The sequence below is a fragment of the Lolium perenne genome, chromosome 2, assembly GCF_019359855.2.
Source record: "Lolium perenne isolate Kyuss_39 chromosome 2, Kyuss_2.0, whole genome shotgun sequence".
In the NCBI taxonomy this organism is placed as follows: domain Eukaryota; kingdom Viridiplantae; phylum Streptophyta; class Magnoliopsida; order Poales; family Poaceae; genus Lolium; species Lolium perenne.
The window spans coordinates 309019177-309044337 of NC_067245.2; the positions used below are offsets into that span (position 1 = coordinate 309019177).

The 25161-nt window shown below is 47.6% G+C and overlaps 2 pseudogenes; both read left to right on the forward strand.

The window, feature by feature from the left end:
• Window positions 1-3853: 3853 nt before the first annotated feature.
• Window positions 3854-5000, forward strand: LOC127330808 (short-chain dehydrogenase reductase 2a-like; annotated as a pseudogene).
• Window positions 5001-18152: 13152 nt separating this feature from the next.
• On the forward strand, window positions 18153-23479 carry LOC127329619 (U-box domain-containing protein 4-like; annotated as a pseudogene).
• Window positions 23480-25161: the final 1682 nt, after the last annotated feature.

Below are 25161 nucleotides of genomic sequence, written 5' to 3' on the forward strand. Positions count from 1 at the left end.
TCTGAACCTATTGGGCATGGTTTTTTTTGAAATGAATAGGTGGGTAGCAAACAATTTAGCTGCAAAGATGGTTTTTCTGAGTGATTAACTTGGTGTTAATTTTCTGGGTAATTAAATGTTCTAGTTGGCCATGCGATTGGTACTAGATAGATTTGGGGTACTGCATGTAACCGTGGTCACTTTCCGCGATATGGTGCATGTGACATCAAAAAATTTAGGAAAGAGTGATAAGAAACTAGTGATATAAATTCTGTTGGCATAAGAATGTACATACAGGAATGGTGCGGCTAGCCAATAACAAGTAAAAGTTGCAGACGTAAATTGAGACAGTATGTGAATTTGTGTACTAAGGTACAACTAGCATCTATAGAGAAAACCTCATGAAGAGAAAAAGATCATGCGTAAGAGGGAGGAACTACGACATGTAGATTCCCTGATGCTCGGCATCAAGAGGAGCTTGGTCGGAATGGCACCACAGAGGCGGTTGTGGTTGAACCGCAGCCTGGGCATCGCCGCCATGGACTCCGGGATGCTCCCAACCAGCCTAACATCGGACAACTCCAGTGTGGCCAGGCTCGCCATATTCTCCCGGTCGGAGCGCATTACACTCCCTCTGAGCGGGTTGTTGGTTGCAGGTCCTTCGGCGACACCATGCACTTCACGAACTACGACAGCCCTCCGGTGAGCCTCCAGAGGTCAAAGCAGCATGAGCCTCTCTTGCTCGGTGAGCTCCGACAGAAGGAGGCTCCCATGGAGCAAGTTGTTGCTAGGCCCTTCGAGCTACAGAGGCAGAGACCGGTAAGAAAATTCTTGCTCATGCACATGACACAGATTTTGAATATCATCATCAGTCTGTAAAACTGAGCTGAATCACTCAATTTATTACACAGACATGAAAATTGAAAAGAAGATGGGGCAGATACTAGAAGCAGACACGGAAGGGTCACATGTTCAGGTATAGTTTTCTTGGCTTGTCAGGATCGAAATGTAATTCTTGTATTACTAAGTGTAAACAACTGATAGCAGATGTTAAACAGGTTAAACTAATCATATTATGAGGTTAACCAAATAAAGGTAGATACTTTTAATCACCGGAAAAAAAGGAAACAGTGACAATTCTAGACAGCTATGGTAGGATTGTTCATGGTCTCCACTTCGTCCTTACTAAACCAAATGTAAACCGAAATTAACGATGCCAAATAATGATACCAAAATGCTGATTGGGGTTGGATCACAACCGCTACCGAAATATCAGCAAATATGAGAAGAAATATCATCCCGAGAATCACACTTTATGTGCTTTACCAGCACACAGATTAACACGCCCTACACACGCAAAATCAACATCGCACCATGAAGCAAAATCCTAATCGAAAATTCTACTATTATTTTGAATGACCATGGGACCTGGAAACACGATGCAACGAAAATCACCAAGGAATCTAGATCAGATAACACAAGAAAAACCAGATGGAAGAAAAAACACGGACAGCCTCGTGTGTGCCTCAGCTAATCAAAGACAAACTGCTGCTCAATCTGTAATGAAACGGCAAAATAAAGCCTGCTCTCCAAAGGCTTGAAGGTCACTAATCGATATGATGTAGATCAATTAAAATGGCATTAGTCAAACGAGGTGAAAAATCCATCACATATACAACTAATCAAATCAGCTTAGCTCGAGAATCTTTCACAGAAAAATTAAAACCAAACTGCCGAGCCTGTGCTGCATCCAAATTTCCAACGGTTTAGATTTAGAAACATGATAGGGAGGGGCCATGGATCTTGAGCATAAGTTCAGTCTGCGCCCCTGCTACCCGTCTAGCCCATTGACGCGGCCATCGGCCTTCCGCCATGGTCCAGTCAGCAGGGGCTCAAATCGGCAGAGAAAAAAGGAAGCTCGTCACTGCCCCTCGACACGTAGCTCCTCCTCCTTCAAATCCCAAAAAACAGCAACTAAAACATCTACCTAGAAACTGATCGAAAAAAGGATGTGAAGCAAATTCACGTACTTCTGAAGTGCTAGAACTAAACTAAAATGATAAACTCTGCGAAGGTGGATGGTAGGACATCGGTGAGCCCCAGATCGATAGCTGGCCCCGACTCCAAAAGTTTTTGTCTCCAAAAAAAGCAAACCTAATTCGAGTAAGAGAGAGGAATTACATCACATTTGAATCCAAAATTGTTGGAGCTGGAGCAACATCAGACTCCCATTCTAGTTTTTCCAAAACAACACGTTAAACAAACAAATCCCATTTGGATTTTTCCAGTGAGCACAACAAAGAAAAATCAACATAGACATTCCATCAAACGGTGAAGAAATTTGAAAAATAACGAGGTGAAATAAATTTGGATCCAGAAAAATGGGTCAAGCTCAAATGCTAAATAGTCTGCACATGGCCCCGTCCGCCGTGGATAGTGCTCACTACGCTCCAGGCGGTCGACGCAGTCTGCTGCCCCAAGCAGGGCCTGGGCTTGTTTTTTTTTTTTCCTGCTCAAGAACATTCGTGCAACAGAATATCAAAAAGAAAAAAAAAAGATAGGAAGAAACAAGAGGAGGAGGTGGCATGGATCTTGAGTACCAAGTACAACCGTGCAGCAAAAAATATACAATCTGGATTTACATCACGGACGTGATTAGTCTGTACATCCAAGTCAAAAAAAATCAGAAAAGATAGAAGAAACGGAGGTGGTCATCCACGAAATTTCAGTACGGAAGCGCATAGATCTTGAGAATCAAGATGAACACTTCATAAAATGGGATCTGGATCAAAATATATTACTAGATAATTAACAGAACTTTCCCCTCATAATCTTTACCCTTTATTTGAATGATCATGGGATCTGGATCGAAAGAAACCATGTAAAAAAATCAACAACAAACTGAATCCATCGAACAGTGATGCAAAATCTAGATCGAGAAAAGGACGTGAAGAACACCCAGATCGAAAAAATACAAAGACCGATCTCGCTCGTGCCTCCGGCCCGGCGTCTCCCTCACCACAGTACCACTTTGGCGCTGGGACATCAGCCGGCTGCGGCCGATCGGAGGGGGAGGTTCTGGAGGGGCACGGTTGGTTTGGCAGAGGGGAAGGAGAGAGGAAGATAAGTTTTCCTCGGTGGGTTGGGAAGGAGAGAGAAAGTAACTCGATGGGTACCAAATCACCTCGCAGCAAAAAAAAAACATGCATAAAAAAGGTCTACGTGAGTGTGCTCTTGATGTAACGGCTTATACTGCCGACGTCAAGAATTTCGTTGGCTCTCTATATCATCAGTGTGTATATCAACGGTCAGGACCCCATGGGTAGCTAGCCATGTGGTCATCTGGGTATTTTCCATATATATATATATATATATATGGGAAATAGTGGGCTACCATGGGGCATAGCTATGCATATAGATCCAACCATTATATCTTCTATAGGGAGCACAAGAGGAGCACACGGCGTTAGCAAATCCGGTGTATCCCCTATATGGCCACATGCAACACCATTACAGAGTAGCAGAAATAACCAACCACAACCATACAATATCTAAACTATTATATCAAAACGACAACCAAGCATCGGTCACGGTTGATTTAAAAACTGACAACCATACACCATGTAAACTATTATACCAAAACGACAAACAAGCATCGGTCACGGTTGATTTAAAAACTGACAACCATACACCATCCAAACTATTCCACCAAAACGACAACCAAGCAGGTCACGGTTGAATTAAAAATTGATAACCATACACCATCCAAACTATTATACCAAAACGACAACCAACATCGTCACGGTTGATTTGTGCTTCAAAGCTTCGCAGCATGCAAATCCCGTGGACCAAAATTAGAACCACACCACGGAAAATGTATATCAAAACAACAACGAAGTATCGATCACGGTAGCTTATTTTTAAACTTTAGGAGCAGGCAGATTTGTTGAGCAAAATGACAACCATACGTGCATTTCTTGAGCTGCTGCTGCTGTACACGCTCGGCTAGCGCATGGCTGCCGTGACGCCCTTCGACTACCTCCCTTGCTTCTCCTCCCGGCTCGCCCGGCATGGTGGCAGCAGTGATGATGGCGATGACCTTGCCCGAGTCGCTCTCAAGTCCATCGGGTTCATCTTTGCCACAACCAAAGGTTCATCTTCGTCTACTTCCACACACACAACAATCTTATCTTTTCTTCCATTTTGTCTGACTAATTTTTGCCATGTCCATGCAGCCGGCAGTGTGCTGGATTACAAACCATCCATTGTGGCTGCAGCTGCAGCAGCGCCACGGCCAGCTCGACATCCTCTACAGCCAGCTCGACATCCTCTACAGCAAGGGTCCTCGGCGCATGCGCCCCTGGCCGTGCTCAACCTCGCCGACTTCGACCGCGTCATGGCGGCCAACACGCGCTCCACGGTGGCCGGCATCAAGCAGGCCGCGCACGTCATGGTGCCGCGCCGCAGCAGGTGCATCCTCTGCACGGGGAGCACCACGGGCACGCTCGGCGGGGTCCCCGCGCTCCCGTATAGCCTCTCCAAGGCCACGGTGGTGGGCGTGGTGCGGCTGGTCCCGGAGGAGCTGGCGCGCCCCGGCATGCGCATGAACGCAATTTCACCGCACACCATCGCCACGCCGCTCCTGGTCCGGTCGGCCGCGGCGGGCGAACCCGGACGTCGGCGACGAGACGCTGAAGCGGATGGTGGAGAGGGGCATGAGCAAGCTCCAAGGGGCCGTGCTGGAGCCAGAGGACATGGCCAGAGCCGCCGTCTACCTCGCGTCCGACGAGGCCAAGTACGTCACCGGGCATAACCTCGTGGTGGACGGTGGCTTCGCCGTCGGGAAGCTGATCAACGTGCGCCCGGCGAGCTGAGGGGAGCCGCAACTTCAAAAGTTATTTCATTGTTAGCCCGACAAACGGTGTTCGTGCCAATACGTAACTCTCTAAAATACTGGCATAGACCACAGGGCGTAGGCACAATTAATTCCATGCACGCCTCCCGTTTTCAGGATCGTTTTGTTCTGCTCTAATAAATTACTTTGCAAAACATATTTTTTGCAAAGTGTAGATCATAATTTTAAAGTACCAAAATGACACCACTTGCGAGGCTGGCAAAGGGGCCTAGCTGTGTGTACCGTCGGACACAAAAATGTCAAAACCATTCCAAAACCAGAACTTAGAGTCGGAGCATAATTTTTGCGCGGAAAACAACGACCAGATCCACCATACCGTCGGTAATTTGTAAAAAAAACTAACACCGCATGCGACGGCTGAAAAGGACACAGCTCCATGTGCCGTTCAAAACACAAATGTCAAAATAGTTCCAAAACGACAAGTTATAATTTTCACCGTACCGTATGCAATGTGTGAAAAATAAACCAAAACGACAACCTAACTTCAGCATGGCACCATACCATATGCAATGTGTGAATAATAAACCAAAACGACAGCCTAGCTTGGGCATGGCATCCGTGCCGTAGATTTTTGTCAATTTGGAAAAGTAAATATCAGCACTAACACTAGTGAGAAGACAGCTACCAATGCTACCGTTCAACAAGAAAATGTCATAACCATCCCAAAACGACAAGCTAACATCGGTATGTCAAACAACCGTTACATGAGATGACGGACGCGTTTTTGATCTGCACCTGGAAAGAACTTAAGCCCCACTATCCAACGGTTTTTACCCTATGCATAGCTATCACCCTAGGTAGAAAATCCGCGTCGATATATATATATATATATATATATATATATATATATATATACCATGTTTATGATTCACCTATCCCAAATATGCCCTCTAGCAATTTATTGCATATCAATTCCTCAAAGAGCTCTTATGTGCAATATTGATGAAATTGCGAAATAAATCCATATTTATGATACTTGTTGTCTTTCTCAAAACATTCCAACTAGCTTTACTTCCCTTATTGTTAGTTGTGATGTTTTTGAGATTTTCTTGGTTGAAGCTCATTCATATACCATAAGTGAAAATTGGAGCCATAGGCTATATATGCTTTTTTAAGCAAACATCCTCTGGTATATTTTATGACTTCATCTTGGATATCTTGTCTTATTTATTTTATTAACCTCTTTTGTGTGCATGTTTCTTTATGGATCACATTGTCCACTTTAGAAACTTATATACATGAGAGCGTTAATCCATCACCTTGATATCCTTGTTCTTTGCCAACCATCTTTTATACTTTTTGTTTTTTAGCGGTGTTGGTAAAGAAGATTTATGAGTGCTTGGTTTATTTGTTTTTCTTCATGCACTCATATCTCGTAATTGTTGGACTCAAGTTGTTCTTGATGAGCATATTATATTTATCTTGGTTGTGTTCTAAATGATATAGAGGGAGTGAGGATTTCATGTTTGTGCATATTGTATTCAAATGCAAACATTATAAATAATGCACGAACCTTGGGGAGCTTCCTTATTTTATTTAGAGCATCATATCTCTCTCATCATGATATCCTTGTTTGTCCTATCGTATCTTTGATTGCTTGCTTTATTTGATTGAAGCTTACTTCACCATGTTATCTTATGCAATCTTTGATCCTCAATATAGTTTGACTTCCTTCAAGTATTCATCATTGGATATGTGCATTTTATTCCACTCAAATTATTAGAAGTGCACACTTTGGGGAGGATCTCACATTATATTGGCTTTCTAAATTGTTCACCCATTTTGGCACTTGATGCCAATGGGGGAGTAGTTTAGAGGGTTTAAGGGAATGGTTTTATACTTAAGTTTGGTTTGTGCTTATGTGTTTTGCCTCACATGCATTCCATATTTATTATGTCTTGCATGGTTGTTTATATATATAGTGGAAATTGTCCCAAAGGTTAATCTTGCCAATGTATGCAATGAATTCATGTTCATCACATGTGCATACATTGTGGGGGAGTTTGCTCTATATATATTGGTTCTACTCACATCCCTTGCATTAGATGTAGTTGTGTGAGTAGAGTTGGTTTTGATATGGGATAGTAGCTTTGTGTTACTTGACCATATCAAATACAACCTCTTGTATACAACTTATTCTCGGATAAGTTGCGTACTTGTATCTAATATTCATTATATAAACCCTCTTATTGTGGTTGTCATCAATTACCAAAATGGGGGAGATTGTAAGGGTATATTGCCCCTATGTGTGGTTTTGTTAATTAATGACAACCCCTATGGACTAATGTTTTCATTGAGTTTATATGAAGGAATACTCCATAGGTTCTACTTGTATTCCATGTGTTGGATTCAAGTATGGATGCCATGAAGATAAAGATACACCTTGTGTATTGGCATCAAGATCATCGATCAAGATAGTATGATAGAGAATGAGAAGATACAAGGTTGACCAATACAAAGAGTGAAGAATAGATTCAAGTTTGGTCAACACATGAAGCATAAAGAATGTGCCACATGAAGTCATGTAGTAGGCCCCTGAGAGGATGACGGCAAGTGGTGATCGTCATCAAGGTTGAGTTGGGGCAAGTTCAAGTTGAGCATCTCGAGAGGATCATATTCTTAAAGCTTACCGTCCATTTGATGATAATGGACATGTGAAGATGTACATCAATGGAGCTTTCCCATCATAGTGTATGGGAGAGCATTTGTGAGTCTTCACGAAGTAACGATGATCAAGTAAGGCATTCCGGCTTGTGTGGAGCTTGAAGAGCTATCATCAAGACCAATCGGGATGCGCAAGGCAAAGGTATGGCCTTGCTAGGTTTTCCTTTTACCGGTCTCAAGGTGGTTGTTGGGAGACCGGATTATAGGATAGATAGCCGCACTATCAAGAGGGGCTTTCGGTTGGGTAACTTGATCACATCTTTTTAGGGAGCTCAATCCTTTGCATACTTTGCATATCCCTATTGTTTCTTGCTATTTATCTATCAGAGGTTCTTGAGCTTGTTGCTAGCTTTACAACAAGCCCAAGTTCATCGAAAACGGAGTTCGTATGACTATTCTATGACATTTTCAAGGTTGGGTGATTTTACCAATTATTCATGATATAAGGTTCTACCTTTTATATTCATGATAAAATCCCCTCCTACAGATTCTTCTGTTTTCACTTTCCATAGGATAGCATTTGTTCTTATCTCTCAAACAAAATTGGTTTCATTCAATTCGGAGTTTGGGAGCTTTTGTTATTAAAGAAAAAGGGAAAAGAATAAAAAGGAAAAGAAAAGAGGAGGTAGTGGCCAGCCGGCCGACCGGCCTGACCGGCCCACCCGCCGGCCCACCCGGCCTGGACCGGATCTGGCGCTGGTGCCAGCCGGGCCTCTTACTGAGGCGGTTTCGGTCTGGTCCGGCTCAGCACCCGGCGCCCGGCCCGGCCGACCGGTTTCCCAGCCGGGCTAGGCCATCTTCGCCCCCGCGCGGCCCGCTCGCCCCGCCGTGGCCTATTTCCCACCGCGCGGCCTGGTGGCCTCCCGCCGGCCTGTGCCCCGGCCTGACCGGACCGCCGACCGGCCTCCTCAGCACCTGGTCCGGTCGGCCTGTGAGCCGGCTGGGCCAAATTTCCTGTGCATTTTTCTGTCTTTTTCCCCCAGCGGTTATTTTTCCCCTTTAGCTATAAATAGCCTTCTTCCACCTTGAGCTGAAGCAGTTCTTCCCCTTTCTTCACCTCCATTGTTGCTATTCGAAGAACTACCTTCCCCTCTTGATTCCTCCCATGATTCTTGCCCATTCTTGAGGATTTGAGAGAGGAGATCTAGATCTACAATCCCCACCAATCAATTTTCTCCTCTAAGTGAGGGGAACCCCTTTGGATCTAGATCTTGGAGTCTTTTGTTGATTTTCCCCATTGTTCTTGCTCTCCAATCTCATCCTAGAATTTGTTGCTTGGGTTGAATTTGAGTGTGAAGGACTTGAACACCTCCAGTGTTCTTGCTTTGCATCATTGCATAGTGTTGAGCTCTCCACCATGATTAGTTCGAGTGAGAGACAGTGAGCTTGTTACTCTTGGAGGGAGACCTCCTAGTTGGCTTGGTTGGTGTCCCGGTGATCTCTTCGTGGAAGATTGTGAAGGGGTCCGGGCTTCTCCTTCGTGGAGCTTGTGAAGTGGTTGTGGAGCTTGCCATCTCCGGAGTGGAGGAAAAGCTAGCCATAAGGAAAGGGCCATTATCCTTCATGGATGTGGCTCGAAGAATAGGGTGAGCCTTCGTGGCGTTGGGGAATCCTTCGTGGGACCTCCACTCCTCCAAACGTGACGTACCTTCTTGCAAAGGAAGGGAACACGGGAATACATCCTCGTTTTCGCGTGCCTCGGTTATTTCTATACCCGAGCTCTCTTTCCTTGTGATAGCCATCGTGCTTGAAGTACATATATCTTGCTATCACTTGTGCTACATATATCTTGTGCCTATCTTGCCTAGCTCTAGTTGTTATTATTACACTTAGTTGAGCTTAGCATATTTAAGGTTTGTGCTTGTAATCCAAACGTTAGGTTAATTCCGCATTCTTACAAGACAAATCCGAAAGAGTTTTTAATTGCCTATTCACCCCCCCTCTAGGCGACATCTCGATCTTTCAGTATTACTGTTGCTAGGGCTATGATGCTGTAGCGGGACTTTTATTTCTTAGTTTTGTCTTTCTCTTTTTTGGTTGTGTGCATCCGTAATGTTCTAGGGCATTGCGTTGTTGCAAAGGCTGGGTGTAATTGATATCCTTCGATATTAATATATTCCCTTTATCGAAAAAATGTCTCTACCAATTTCTATAGGTTGAAGAAGGTGTTGTAAATATTAGGAAGTTTCTCCAAGATTTAATCAAAGAAAATAGTAGATAAAACATGACTAAAGGAATTAAACTGAAACTAGTCATGAAAAATAACTGCGGATAGGTAAATATGGATGAAGCTCGGTGATCACATGTATACGTGAGCACGCGGTGAGAGACTGACACGTGTCCAACGGTTTTAGTTTTGTCGTGAGATGATAACTATGGTGTCCAGGGGCGGAAGTGCATCAGCGGATTCTTCCCCAACCACACCATCAACGCCACCCGATCAGATCGAGCGAGATGTCGTCTGCACAGATCGAGTGAGATGCTAGGCTAGGGCGCTGCGGCGCACGCACCACGGAAGCGATGCGGGAGTGGGGAAAGGGCGGCTCGGTGGCTAGCGCTGTTGCACAAGCTAGCTGAAAAGCGCTATTGTTAATGCTACTTGATGCTGATGTTGCACAATGCAGTGATGGAATTGCGTGGAGGTGATGGGAATCAAGAAGGGCGATGGAGGTAATCAAACTCTAAATTGCTTCATCGGCCCATCCTTGTCCACTCAGTGTGCCAGCTCCTGCATCTGATTTGGCCCAGGCGAGGTGGAGAGGGTTCCCCACCGTGATTTCTCTCTTCGGAGCGACACAAATCGGGAGGCCACGGCCATGTGAGCCCGATGGGAGGCCATGGCTCTCTAACTCCAGTGAAGGGGAGCTCGATTGGGAGGCATGGCTCTCCAATTCCAGTCAGCGCACGCTCGAGGGTTGGTCATGGTGGCCCAAATCGAGTCAACGGGCATTGAGCGCCTCTAGCAGTTCATCAAACGGAATCGAGCTAGGTCGCGTCAGCGGACGAGATTCTGTGAGCAGGTGGAGGAGGCTGAGGCGCGTGGCGGAGGGCGGCGGTGTGGAAGGAAGCGTCGTTCCTTGGGGCCCTCTGAGCGGTGGTGCGGGAACAGGGATGGCCGGAGCAAGGGCAACAGGCGGCCTCGCGTCTGGGCAGGAGGAGCAGGGGCGGCGCGCGGGCCTCTCGTCGGTGAGGGAGGAGCAGGGTGGGCGCGGCTGCCTCGCGCCGGTGGAGGGCGGCGAGCAGGGGACGTGCGGCGGTCAGAGCAGAGCACGAAAAGGAGGGTGCGCTCATTTCTACCAAACAACAGCCAAAAAAGGCATTAACGTCGTATGGTGGCCGTGAGCCAGAAATTGAATCTCAACGTTGATCTAACGATGGCTAGGGCGTGCTGATGTATCACTGATCACCATATCCACTCTCTAGGTAAATAACAAAACTAAACATATTGCTAGTAGACATATATTACATAGTAGCACATCTAGAAAAATGCTAAGAGAAGAAAATGAAGCATAATACTGTAAGCAGCAGATAGCAGCACATCTAAAAAAAATGCTAAGAGCAGAAAACTAAGGATAATACTATAAGCAGCATATAGCGGAATATACCGTCTAGAAGAGGAACCAGCGTTGGCGTTGATGTTGTCACCGTTGAGAGCCATGTGACCAAAAATGTTGTTGATGTTAGGAAAGAAGTTGTCGTTGGCTTCAGTAGTCAAAGTTTTTTCGAATTTCGGGTGTCACTGCTTAGGGGCTTGTTTAAAACCATATAAATACTTCAACAACTTGCACAACTTTTCTTTTTGACCATTTACAACAAAACCATTATCGTATGAGAATTGCCAGGTTGTTTATCTTGAATACACACTTGACACTTAGAATCCTTGACAGTAGTGAAACTTGGGATTACATTCAATTTAGCTAGCCGCGTCATACAACCAAAATTAACATAACAAAGACGTGAATGTCAAACATTTATCTTAATATTACTGCAAATATGATTAACAACTTTATTATAAACAATTGATAAAGATAAGTGGAACAAGCCTTCCACACCTATTCACATTGGCCAAGTGCTGCTTTGCTTGCCTTGGCTTCTTCGGATGGGTGTTCGTGGAATGAGGCCCGGCGAACTTCTTGGCGGCATGGTGGAGATGTGACGTGGGTGCAATATGCCAGGGGAATGGCGATACTGGGAAAATTTTACTTAGTCTCGCCGAGAGAGCTGGCCTACCTACCTGCTTTTAGCTCACATGAGGGCATGGCTCATTTATAGCTTGTCTGAAAATCATTGTTGGGTGGAAACTATTTTTCCAAACACATAATAAGTACTGGGAATTTAAGTAACGGCCAAGAACATTTTCAAGATTTAGTTTACTGGAAATAGAAATAAACTCCTTTTGTATTTTCCCAAAAAAAAAACGTGCGTGCTCTCTCCACCTCTATTATTGGCGAACCCTGGCAGTCGAATCACCATCCGACATCATCTCTGCGTTCGTCTCTGTCGCGCGGGCCCAACATGTGAGGGTCGTCCCCAACATCCCGAGTTCGCCGGCAACGATCCCAGGCGCGTTCCGCGCGCGGAAGCCGCGTCCAGGTGCGATAAGCCTCCGCGCTTATCATTACCTCCCCGGCGGCGTTATCCCATCCCGTATCTCGCCGGCTTCCCGCTGATCTCGTTAGTCTGTTCCGCCGATCGAACGCCACCGCTCGATTCGCTCCGCCCTCTACGTCCCCGGCCGGGCTATATAAGCAGACCCCGAGCCCCCTCTCACCACAAGCCATCCACAAGCCTCTCTCCCTTCGTAGCGAGTAGTTGCATCGGAAATACCACCAATGGCCCAAGCAGCGAACTCCGCCGGCACCGTCGCCATCCGTGGCGCACTTCTTGTCGTCCTCCTCGTTGGCGCCCTGGTGTCCACTGCTGAAGCAGCGAGGGACGCTGGCCTTGTTGTGGCGGCCGCACCGGTCGCCAGCGTGCACACGTCGACGTCCTCGATCGGCTCCATCTTGAGCTGCATGATGGGCTGCGGGACGCAGGGCACCATGTGCGGGATTTCCTGCTTGAACAAGCCGTTCCTTCATAGTCCTCAGTGCGCAGTGATCTGCACGGCGAACGAAGCCAAGTGCATCCTGGGCTGTGGCTCCCCCGCGCCGCATGCTTGAGACCCCTCCGTCGCGCTGCCGCTCCAATAGCTATCGCGTTAGTAGTTCATTACTTCAGTAATCTCTGTTCTTGGTTCTTGTCGAATGAATCATCTTGGTTCGGCGCTGTACTTCTGATGAAGAAGCCTTCTTTGATGAGTCCTTGTCAGTTACATTATTGTTTAAATTGCTTTGATTCTGTGATGCTTGCTAGGAATCAGTAGGTTTTTTTTGCAGATTGTTATTGTTTTTCTTCACGTAAATGAACAGTAGTTGCTGTGATGAGACCCAATCATGCTTTGGTATTAACATTTCAATTCTATTCATCAGAAGTTTTACAATTCAGATTTCTGCCCAAACAAAAACAAATTTAGAGAAGGTTCAGATTTTAATTTTGCGTGAACAAGTCTCACTTCTACCTTGCCCTCGGTCCCGTTCCTGTTCCCGTGGCCACTGCTCCCTTTCCCTCTACTGCTCAGTCTCCGAGCAAGCAGAACACCCGGAGGGAGAAGGTAGGATTGGGTTGTAGCTGGATTCGTTGGCTGTCGCATCGACCTCTGCACATCACCTTTCAGTGTTCCAGCGGCGCAGTTCACCACCGGCACAACCCCTGGTGCCACTGCTCTGGCGTCTATGCTCAGCTTAGTCAGCACCAACTACGTCTAGAGCCACCAGAAGCACCGGCCGTGTGGTGAGTGAGCGATACTACCCACGAAGTTGGTACAGTCAGGCTTGCCAAACCGACGCCCGCCACCTGTCCGACCTTCAGTCCCTTGCCCGTTGTCAGCGCCATCCAGGTGGCCGAGGTGTCCCTGTTCGTGGTGGACGTGCTCGAGCTCGCGGCTAAATAGATTGCCTTGCAGATGCTCGCTCGCCACCGCCATCGTCCACACCTCCACACCCGTGGTGCTGGACTCGCACGCAGCGTCTCCATCCAAGGCAACCTCGGGCGTATTCTCTGAGCTTGCTGCTCCTGTGGTGAAAGACAGACCACGACAGTGTCGTCATTGACTTCGCCACACGGACGCCTACCATCCGTTCGATGTCGGTCTGGTACAAGTCGGCGACATCCGGGTAACTGATGAGGTACCGATCCTCATGAGTCATGAAGGACATGCTCTCAACTTTCCCAGCCCCTGTTGATAGCAATCTGAATTCTAAGCTCGTTGCTGTTTACTGTAGTTTTTCAGAACTTCGTTCAGTTAGCTACTGCAGGAATAAATAAGAAGTGACAACAGAAAGGCTGCAGATTTCAAACACCGTGTGTACTCTGTGTTGTGTTCATCGTCCACTCTTGATCCTACTTTGCAGGGTCTGCAACGACAAAAGTGTAGAGCAACAACATTGGCGTCTTCCCCAGTCCCCACAACACTACTTTGTCCGTCATCTCGTTGACTGCAGGAATAATTGTAACATCTTTACCAAAATCAAACATCGCCATGTGGCTTGGATTTGCCAACACAGTGATCAATCCATTGGATCAGCCAAACACAGTGATCAATCAATTGGTTTTCCATGTGTATATGTCATAAACAAACCTAAAACAATGAAAAAGTGTGTTGGTGGACCCTCGCATGGAAAAATCTAGGGGGTAGACCCGCCGGGGCACACATACCGCTGTTTTTGGGGGGATGAGGGGGAGAACGACCGTCGGAGCACCGGATTCCACCAAATCTTGCATGTGGACCTATAATATGTGTGAAAGTGTGGTGGAAGGTGCAATGGTGCAAAAGTAGCTCCCCGGTGTGACCTTCCTCCCATTTGGGCGATAACATTTTGCACATTTTCCGAAGCGCGGATTGCTCCGAAACCCTGATATATGTGGGGATGAACATGGAGAGTAATTTTGTATTACACATTGTCTTAAGTAACACTAATAAATAGTCATCAAAAAGTAAAACTAATTAAAAAAACAAATAAAAGTATTAGATTTAATAAAATAGCAAGAAAAATAAAGAAAATGCCTGTTGACGCACGGCAAAGGCCACGTTGCCGTGCAACCTAGCTGCCCGCACGACAAAGGTTGCGCCACGACAACGCCCAGAGCCTTTTCCGTGCAATGTTTCTTTGCCGTGCGGCGTGTTTGGTCTTTGCCGTCGACATTTCTTTGCCGTGCAGCGTTTCGTTGCCGTGCACTACCTTCAGAAGTTGCCGTGCAAAATTTCTTTGTCGTGGGTGCTTCTTGCTGCGCACGGTAAAGATGTCTTTACCGTGCACGGACGCATGGCAACAATTTACCGCACGACAATGCCGTTTTTTCCCGTAGTGTACGTGCCTACGGGCAGACGGGCCAACCCATCTACCTTATGTGTCGTGCTTGGGCATGAGGACGTGGTTCGTGGGCTGGCACGGAATGGCCCGTCAGTAACGGGCCTTTGTGTGTCGGGCCTTGCCAGGCACATGAAGCACTGTGTCGGGCCTGAGCTGGGCCAGGCCAGCCCGTTGGTCATGTATGCATACAAGATTCCAATACAAAGGGAAAAAAGTGGAATCCCTCTTTTTTTCAAAAAAAAAATGATCGAAAGAAAATTATCGGGTCAAAATTTTGATGACATTGGCTTCACAAATTTTAATTAGGAGCAGATATGAGTATTTTAAAATTTTGAGTTTGTAGGAGTTTAAATCACGAGTCTCTTAAGTCATGCAACTAATGTAAATATGCCATGATCCATATGATATACATGATATTTGCATGATGATCACATGGTTACAGCTTTGGTCATCACGACCTTGAAAAATGTATGATAAGAAAATAAATAGAAAGTGTGTGATCCTATCAAAGATGCCACTATTTAAAATAAATAGAAAGTGTGTGATCCTATTAAAGATGGCACTATTTAAGCTCGTGGAGTTTTTGAGAAACAGAAGCTACGATGGAGTTTACATCTATTCACTACTTACTGAGTGTAGGCTTTTAAGAATTTAGATATATACTAGCAAAAGTGGCCGTGCGTTGCATCGGGAGAAATAAATATGACTCGGTCTAAGAGCCTTTATGAGTGTATCGAGTCTTCGTAGTCGAGGAATAGGGCACTGGATAGTAGGCATTCATACTCGAGAAATAAGTCGCTAGATAGTAGTGGAGGGTTGTCGAAGATAGGAGGGTCGCTGGCCACGGAAGCGTAGAACCGTGATGGGACTGTAAACATGGCGGTGTTGGAAGATTGAAAGGGATTGTGTGCGGACAAAATAAAAGGTGGATATGTATAAATCTTCACTTCCACAATAAATCGTAATCCTTATTCTAGTGCAAATGGGTAGTTTAGTCTCTAGGAAATTTTTGATATGACGCATTAGTTTTTAAATATTTATGGGTAAGTATTATTGTTCTCTAACTAAATCATTTTCAATAACCTTCAGTGAACATTTTGGAATGCTTTTCTTAGTTATATGAGACAGGGAGGAGTGTCGGCCAAAGAGTTACATACATGTCCGAAATTGTAGAAATTGTCTGTTAAAAAAACAAAAAATTGCAAACAGAAATTTAAATCCTAGAAGCAAACCGCATCAGCTAAGCAAATTGCAAAGAGACCAAAGCAGTGGGGGCATGGGCTGAGAGCTTCGTGCACGCGCAGCATGACTGCTTCGTGGTTGGCTCCATCGCCCGGCCCTGTCCTACCATCTCCAGCGTAGCCGCCAGCTCAACTCTCCTTGTCGCTTGTGCCTGCTCACTTCCCGACGTTTCCCTGCGCCAGGATGTGGTGCGCGAGATGGCCGTCGGCATCGACATGGCCTGGCTATGTCTGCCTCGACCTCGTTCCCGCTCTCGCCGATCTATTCTACAGGAAGAGCACCTCCCCTTGGCGCCCGAGATGTCGGCTACTTCCGCCTCCAACCACGCCACCAAGCTGTCCAGTCTGTCGCGGCCACGCCCACATCCTACCGCCGTGATCGTCAGCACGCCTCCAACATGGAGACACCGAGCAGCCATATCCGCAAGGCTGATTTGTCGGCGTGTAGAAGATCAGCCTGCCGCCGCCATCGTTACCCCGATCCCCGGTGCCCAGCACACCTCTGACATGGAGACGTCAAGCAGCCATATCCGCATGGCCGATTCGTCGGCATGCAAAAGATCAACCTGCCGCGCGCACAACCTCTCCTCTTCCGTTCACGCTAGCCGGTGGCAGCGTCGCATTGCAACTCCGTCAAGATCCATTCGCTTCATTGTTTTGCGACGCCACGCAACGAAAACATATAGTCACACGGCGTGCGGTTAGGATTCGATTTTGTATTGTTGTTGGACAAGTAATCGACCCGCTCTCTCGATGCGACGAGCTGCTGGATCTCATGGACGGTGTTCGGCCGCCGGCATCGCGGGCGAGTGCAACGCAAGATGGCGTCGATGAAAACAAGGTAGCGCGGGGGTGGTGGCACTCGGCGTCAGGTTATATTACAGAGCGGCAGCGGCATAAACGGCCGGCACCGTCGCGGTGGTGCAGGCACCATCGACCTAGTCCATCGGTCACGTTCCCACGCGCGCCTTGACGCGGTCGATAAAGTCCGGGCTGGCCGGAGACGCTACTTGTATCAGCAAACTCCGGCCCTCCCGTTAGAAGTGGCTCATGTGTCTTCCGCTTCCCCTTTGTCATGCAGGCACCCGCTGCGGCGAGCTTGACCTTAACGCGGCCGCCTGATTTTTCATCGCTGACACGGCTGAAGATGAATTAATCGATCGTCTTTATGGCGGACGTCCTGGTATTTATAGCTACATAATGCAGGCCAACCCTGCCTAGCTGGGTTGTTTCTATTCAGAGTTCTTGTTTCACGGTACCCGGGCTAGCTTGGCTGTTTTGATTTGGATCGAACTCTATTTTGATCTCTTCTTTGGCCTTTGACGTACTTACTTAACATAGATTGCTAGCTAGCTATTTTGATTTGGATCGAACTCTGTTTATGAGACGTACCATATGATATACATGATATTTGCATGATGATCACATGGTTACAGCTTTGGTCATCACGACCTTGAAAAATGTGTGATAAGAAAATAAATAGAAAGTGTGTGATCCTATCAAAGATGCCACTATTTAAAATAAATAGAAAGTGTGTGATCCTATTAAAGATGGCACTATTTGAGCTCGTGGAGTTTTTGAGAAACAGAAGCTACGATGGAGTTTACATCTATTCACTACTTACTGAGTGTAGGCTTTTAAGAATTTAGATATATATGTTGAGACATTGGAGGTATTACCAAAGAAAGCCAGCTAAGGGCTCTAGGTGGGCTTGGTCGGGATTTTGGATGGAGGGGATTGCGACCTGGCGGCGGCGCCCTGTCAGATCTTGGGCCCGGGCCGAGGTTTAGCGTGTAGGAGATCGGGAAGGAAGCAACGATGCTCTTGGAAGCGGGCACAAAATTGTTGTGATGCTCTTGTGTCGACCCCCACGTAGTATCTTAGGCATGGACTGTATCGCTCTCTCTCGAAGGAGAGGTGGTCCTCGCTTGCTGGGAGGCCATGGACGCGCCGGCGTCGGCCTCGTCGCCGGTCGAGTTCCTGCTCCGCCGCTCGACGCCGCGCCTCCCTCTCGCCGCCTCCTTCCGTGACCTCGACGCCGAGCTCGCCGTCGTGCTCGACGTGCTCCCCGCGGCCTCCCTCCGCCTCTCCCCCGACGCAGCGGGCCACCTCGACCTCCTCCGCGCCCACTGCCGCCGCCGCGCGCCGGCGCAGTACCACGACCCGGACGAGGCCACGCTGCGGGACCGCCTCCTGGCCGCGCTCCACTACTTGGAGCTCGGCCACCCGCCCGACCCCACCCTTCTCAAATCCCTCCTCGCCAGCATCGGAATCTCCGACGCCGCCTCCTGCCAGGCCGAGATCGAGTACCTCGAGGAGCAAATCCTCAGCCAGGAGGAGGACACCGACCTGCTCCTCGTCGGCGGCGTCGTCGCCCTGCTCCGCTACAGCCTCTTCGACCCCGCCAACTCCAAGGCCGCCCGGTACTGGCCATCGGCGGGCAACGTGCAGCGCCTCCCGTCCTGGGGCGGCAGCGGCAGCGGCAGCGGATGCGACGACACCTCCTTCTCGGTGCCCAAGGAGTTCTCCTGCTCGATCTCGCTCGACCTCATGCGCGACCCCGTGCTGGTCTCCACCGGCCAGACCTACGACCGCCCGTCCATCATCCAGTGGATCGGGGAGGGCCACTCCACCTGGCCCAACTCAGGCCAGGTGCTGGCCGACAACCGCCTGGTGCCCTACCGCGCGCTCCGCAGCTTGATCTCGCAGTGGTGCGGAGTCTACGCTTCCAGTACGACTCGCCGGAGAGCAACGAGGGGATGGCGGAATGCGTCGCCACGGCCTGCAGCAGCCTGGGCCGGTCCATACATTTTCAGGGCCCTGGGGTGAGATAGTAAAATAGGGCCTTTGTTGACAAAAAAAAGTTTAGAATACATTGTATTCCAAAATTAACCAAGTATTAGCATACATCGATGGTATTTGAACTAAAAGAACTTACACCGCAAATTATTTCTTTGTAACGGTCAAGAGAACTACTAATGATTGTAAGAAAACAATATAGTTCTACAAAAGATTGATCTTCTAAATGGCACAAAGAGACCATCATTTCATCCATTCATTTGCAGAACAAACAACTAGTGGTAAGATGCTACAGAAAGTTTTGCGCTACCATGGGATATGATGCTAATGAACAAGAAATTACATGAGAACTTCTCTAAAGCTTAATGCATAAACTTTCTGGAAGAACTACTAGTTCTAGAAAGAAGTTGTCGATTGAACCTCTCTGAAATTCTACCGGTTCATCTATCTGTTTTTTTTCTTTTTTCTTGTTGGTGGACAAACTTTTTGTACTAGACATGTTACCAAACAATTTGCATAAAAACAGTCAGTTGACAAGAAACAACAACACCTTGTTGATGTAGATTTTTTGATCTGGTCAACACAAAGATGAAGGAGAAGATCGCTCCCTCGTTCGTCGTCACAGCGTCCGCCTTCTCTTCTCCTAATCTGCTATGCACTCTTTCAGATCCAATAAAGTCTTGAAGAATAGACCTAAGAAGAGCAGAATTGGAGATGTGGAGCAGCCAGAGTTGAGCTATTTAACCACGAATCAAATGGGAAACGGGATTAGGGGAGGGAATCACGGAGGGAGACGTGCCATCTGTAATGCCTCCAATGTTAGTGGATAGGGAACGATTAGAAAGATAAAAAGAGAGATGATCCGGGGAGGAAAATAACCCGGTTGATGCCCACTAATGGCTGCGGCGACCTTAGACGGTCGCGGTGTTATTTGTGATTGGAGAATTTGGGGGAGGAGACGGGTCGACGATGGCAAATACAAAGGAGAGAAATTCTACATACGTGGTGGGTTTTGGGCCAGCTTTTTTTTTCTTAGACCTATACTACCTGGGCCGGCCCCTGCCTCCTAGGGGCCCAGAGCGGTTGCCCCGTCGCCCCCCCCCCCCGCACCCCCTTATGGGCCGGCCCCGGCAGCAGCAAGGCGGCCGTCGAGGCGAACAAGGCCACCGCCAGGATTCTGGTCAGGATGCTGGTGGAGGGTTCCGATAGCGCAAAGGCGGTCGCTGCCAATGAGATCAGGTTGTTGGCCAAGGCTGGGAAGCAGAACCGGGCATTCATCGCCGATCTTGGCGCGATCCCGTTGCTCTGCAGGCTGCTCCCGTCGATGGATCAGATGGCGCAGGAGAACGCGGTGACTGCGCTGCTCAACCTGTCCATCTACGAGCCGAACAAGACACGGATCATGGAGCAGGAGGGTTGCTTGCGGCTCATCGTCAACGTGTTGGAGAATGGATGGACTACGGAGGCCAAGGAGAACGCAGCAGCAAATCTGTTTAGCCTCTCCGTCGTCCATGATTACAAGAAGATGATCACAAACGAGCCAGACGCTCTGGAGAAGCTGGCCTCTATGCTGAAAAAGGGGATGCCGAGGGGGAGGAAAGATGCGGTGATGGCGCTATTCAACCTCTCGACGCATCGAGAGAGATCAAGCCGGATGCTTGAGCCGAGCGCGGTTGTAGCCTTGATCGAAGCCCTGAGGAACGACACCGTGTCGGAGGAAGCCACCGGTGCTCTGGCCCTGCTGATGAAGCAACCATCCGTCGTGCATCTCGTTGGGAGCTCTGAAACCGTGATCACCAGCCTCGTCGGATTAATGAGGTGGGGAACTCCAAAGGGCAAGGAGAATGCAGTGTCAGCTCTATACGAGATCTGTCGCCGTGGAGGCACGACCTTGGTGCGGAGAGTAGCAAAGCTTCCGGGGCTGAACACGGTAATTCAGAACATCACACTGACCAGAACGAAGCGTGGCAAGAAGAAAGCGAGCTTGATCCTCAAGATGTGCCAGAGGAGCCAAAGGTTCAGACGGCACGGGCACTGATATCGAAACAGGGTTCGACAAGTAGACCGGCATAAAAGTACTTCCTCCATCACAGTATACACGGCGCCCCTCTTCTCGCAGCCTCCTGCCGCGCCCGGCCTCCCGCTGCCTCTTTGCCTCTCTACACGTGTTGACTTGTCTTCTCGTCTTCCCGTCAGACGTGAAAGGAGGTGTTGAAGTGTATAAGTAGATTGCCTAGCTCTTTCCATCAGTTCAGACTTTTGGTTCAAGTGGCTAGTGCATGAAGCTTAACATGGTATCAGAGCCAGGTGTAACGCGAAAAATCATCAATAAACAAAATATAGTATCGATGACCCCCTTTCGAAGGAAAGGGAGCCGGACCCCAAACATCTGAATGAACTAAATCAAAAGATCGCTGAGATACAGATGCACTAGTAGGATAGGGAAGCTGAATCTGTTTACCTAACCTACAACCCTGACCGCTCAGTCTGTTGAGTGTGTTTTTCTCGGATACAGTGATGAGCATAAGGGCTATCGTTGTTGGGACCCTATTGGTCGTCGGATGCGCATCTCTCGTGACGTCACGTTTGATGAGACGCGTCCCTTCTATCCCCGCCCCATCTCGGGTACTTATCCAGTGGATAATATCTCTTTTCTTCTTTTTACGGATGCACCCCCTGCTGTCCCTTCTCCTCCTCCTCCTAATTCTGATGGGCCTCCTTCGGCGCCATCCTCTCCTTCGTCTAGTCCTCCTAGTACTCCCCGTTCTCCAGCTTTGGATCCTTCCGATGTTGTCCCTTCATCCTCATCTTCTGATGAGTTGTCTTATGCCGACGAGCTCCCTCCTTCACGGCCTGTTCGTCAGCGTCGTGCTCCAGCCCGTTACTCTCCTAGTCAGTATGATCTCTCTGTCGTCTCCGAGCCGACTTCTTATCGGGATGCCGAGCGTCATCCTGAATGGCAGCTTAACATGGCTGAGGAGATCGCTGCGCTTGAGCGCACTGGCACCTGAGATCTTGTTTCTCCCCCTTTTGGTGTTCGTCCTATCACGTGTAAGTGGGTCTATAAAATTAAGACCCACACTGATGAATCTCTTGAGCGCTATAAAGCGTTTCTAGTGGCTCGTGGCTTTCAGCAGGAGCACGGCCGTGACTATGATGAGACTTTTGCCCCTGTGGCTCATATGACCACTGTGCGTACTCTTCTTGTTGTTGCTTCTGTTCGACATTGGTCTGTGTCACAGCTCGATGTTCAGAACTCTTTTCTTAATGGCGAGTTGAGTGAAGAGGTTTACATGCAGCCTCCTCCTAGGTATTCTGTTCCCGATGGGATGGTTTGTCGTCTTCTACGTTCTCTCTATGGTCTCAAACAGGCCCCTCGTGCCTGACAAAGCTCTCTATGAATTGAAACAAGCTCCAAGGGCGTGTTTCGCCAAACTGAGTACAAAACTGATAGCTCTTGGATTCACTCCCTCCAAGGCTGATACATCTTTATTCTTTTATTCCAAAGGCAATATTACCATTTTTTGCTCATTTATGTTGATGACATAATTGTTGCTAGCTCTTGTCATAGTGCAACAGCAGCTCTTCTTCGAGATCTACAAAAAGATTTTTCCTTGAAGGATCTTGGTGATATACATTACTTCCTTGGTATTGAAGTGAAGAGAATAAATGATGGTCTTCTATTGACACAAGAGAAGTACACCTCTGATGTGCTAAAAAGAGTAGGTATGGTAACTGTAAGCCTATGAGTACACCCATGTCAACAAGTGAAAAATTGTCAACATATGAAGGATATCCTCTTAATGCTGAAGATTCATCAAGTACATGAGTATAGTTGGTGCATTGCGATATTTGACTCTTACTCGACCATATATTTCATTTTCAGTCAACAAGGTTTGTCAATTTCTGCATGCACCAACTACCTCACATTGGACTTACTGAGATATCTTAAAGGAACACCTAGTTTGGGGTTGAAATTCAATAGAGCCTCATCTATAATGATCAGTGCTTTCTCTGATTCTGACTGGGCAGGGTGTCCAGATGATAGAAGATCAACTGGTGGTTTTGCTGTATTTTTTGGTTCTAACTTAATCTCATGGAGTGCAAGAAAGCAGGCCACAGTTTCAAGATCTAGTACTGAAGCAGAATATAAAGCTTTAGCTAATGCCACAGCAGAAGTTATGTGGATTCAAATTTTTCTTGATGAACTAAAAATACCACATCCACCAGCAGCACGGCTATGGTGTGACAACATGGGTGCAACCTATCTTTCAGCCAATCCAGTCTTCCATGCTAGGACTAAACATATTGAGGTAGATTACCATTTTGTAAGAGAAAGATTTGCTCGAAAATTGTTGGATAAAAAATTCATTCCAACAGGAGATCAAGTTGCAGATGGATTAACCAAACCAATGACTGTGCGCCAGCTTGAAGCCTTCAAGAACAATCTCAACTTAGATAAGTTGTGATTGAGGGGGTGTGTTAGCAAGTTGGTTAGTTAGAGATATGTGTCTTGCCTTGTACACCACGATACCAAGAGATAAGGATAGTTGGTTCCTTGCGTGTTGAGTTGTAACAATCTGATTGTAAATCCTTTTGGGTAGTTGGTTAAACCCTTATATAAACACGCAGGGTGAGCCCCTAACGAGGTAAGTCATCTTAACCTAAATCTCCACAGGGACGACATGCCGGGGGAATGGGGATGATGGGAAAATTTTACTTCGCCTCCCCTGCAGAGCTGGCCTACCAATTTTTCAGCTCCATCTGACACCCCGCTTGTCCCCGGTGGGTTGGGTGTGATCTACGTGCACCGGATGAAAAAGGATTTTCGTTTATATCCAGTTGAGAAAATTATTTTTGGGTGGAAACTATTTTTCTAAACACATAATAATAAGTACATGGAATTTAAGAAACCGCCAAGAACATTTTCATGATTTAGTTTACTGGAAATAACCATAAATTCCTTTATAATATTTTCAGAGAAAAACCTGCATGCTCTACACCTCCGCTATTGGCGAACTCTTGCCGTTGAATCACACATTGATCTCTGCGTTCGCCGCCGTATCTTCTCTCCCACTTGTCTCTGTCGCGCGGGCCCCACATCAGAGGGTCGTCCCGAACATCCCGAGTTCGCCGGCAACGATCTCCAGCGCGGAACGAACGTCTCCCGCCGCGTCCAGGTGCAGCGCATATGATGCGATAAGGCTCCGCGCTTATCATCACCTTCCCGCCGGCGTTATCCCATCCCGTATCTCGCCGGCCTCCAGCTGTTCTCGTTAGTCTGTTCCGCCAAACGCCACCGCTAGATTCGCTCCGCCCTAAACGTCCCCACGCTATATAAGGAGAACCCGAGCCCCCTCTCACCATAAGCCACCTTCCCCACAAGCCAGCCACAAGCCATAAGCTTTGTAGCGAGTAGTTGCATCGGAAACATCAATGGCCCAAGCAGCGAACTGCGCCGGCACCGTCGCCATCCGAGGCGCACTTCTGGTCGTCCTCCTCGTAGGCGCCGTGGTGTCCACTGCTGAAGCAACGAGGAACGCTGGTCTTGTTGTGGCGGCCGCACCGGTCGCCAGCGTGCACACGTCCTCGATCGTGGGCTCGATCTTGAGCTGCATGATGGGCTGCGGGACGCAGGGCACCATGTGCGGGATCTCCTGCTTGAACAAGCCGCTCCTTCATAGTCCTGAGTGCGCAGTTATCTGCACGGCGAACGAAGCCAAGTGCATCCTGGGTTGTGGCTCCCCTGCGGCGCATGCTTGAGACCCCTCCATCGCGCTGCCGCTGCTATAGCTATCGCGCGCGTTAGTAGTTCATTAATTGATTTTCAGTAATCTCTGTTCTTGGTTCTTGTCGATCGAATGAATCATCTTGGTTCAGCGCTGTACTTTCTGATGAAGAAGCCTTCTTTGATGACCTTGGTCCTTGTCAGTTACATTCTTGTTTAAATTGCTTTGATTCTGCGATTCTTGCTAGGAATCAGTAGGTTTTTTTGCAGATTGTTATTGTTTTTCTCCACGTAAACGAACAGTAGTTGCTGTGATGAGACCCAATCATGCTTTGGTAATACCATTTCAAAAATTCTATTCATCAGAAGAATTTACAATTCAGTTTCTGTACAAACAAAAAACAATTTAGAGAAGGTTCAGAT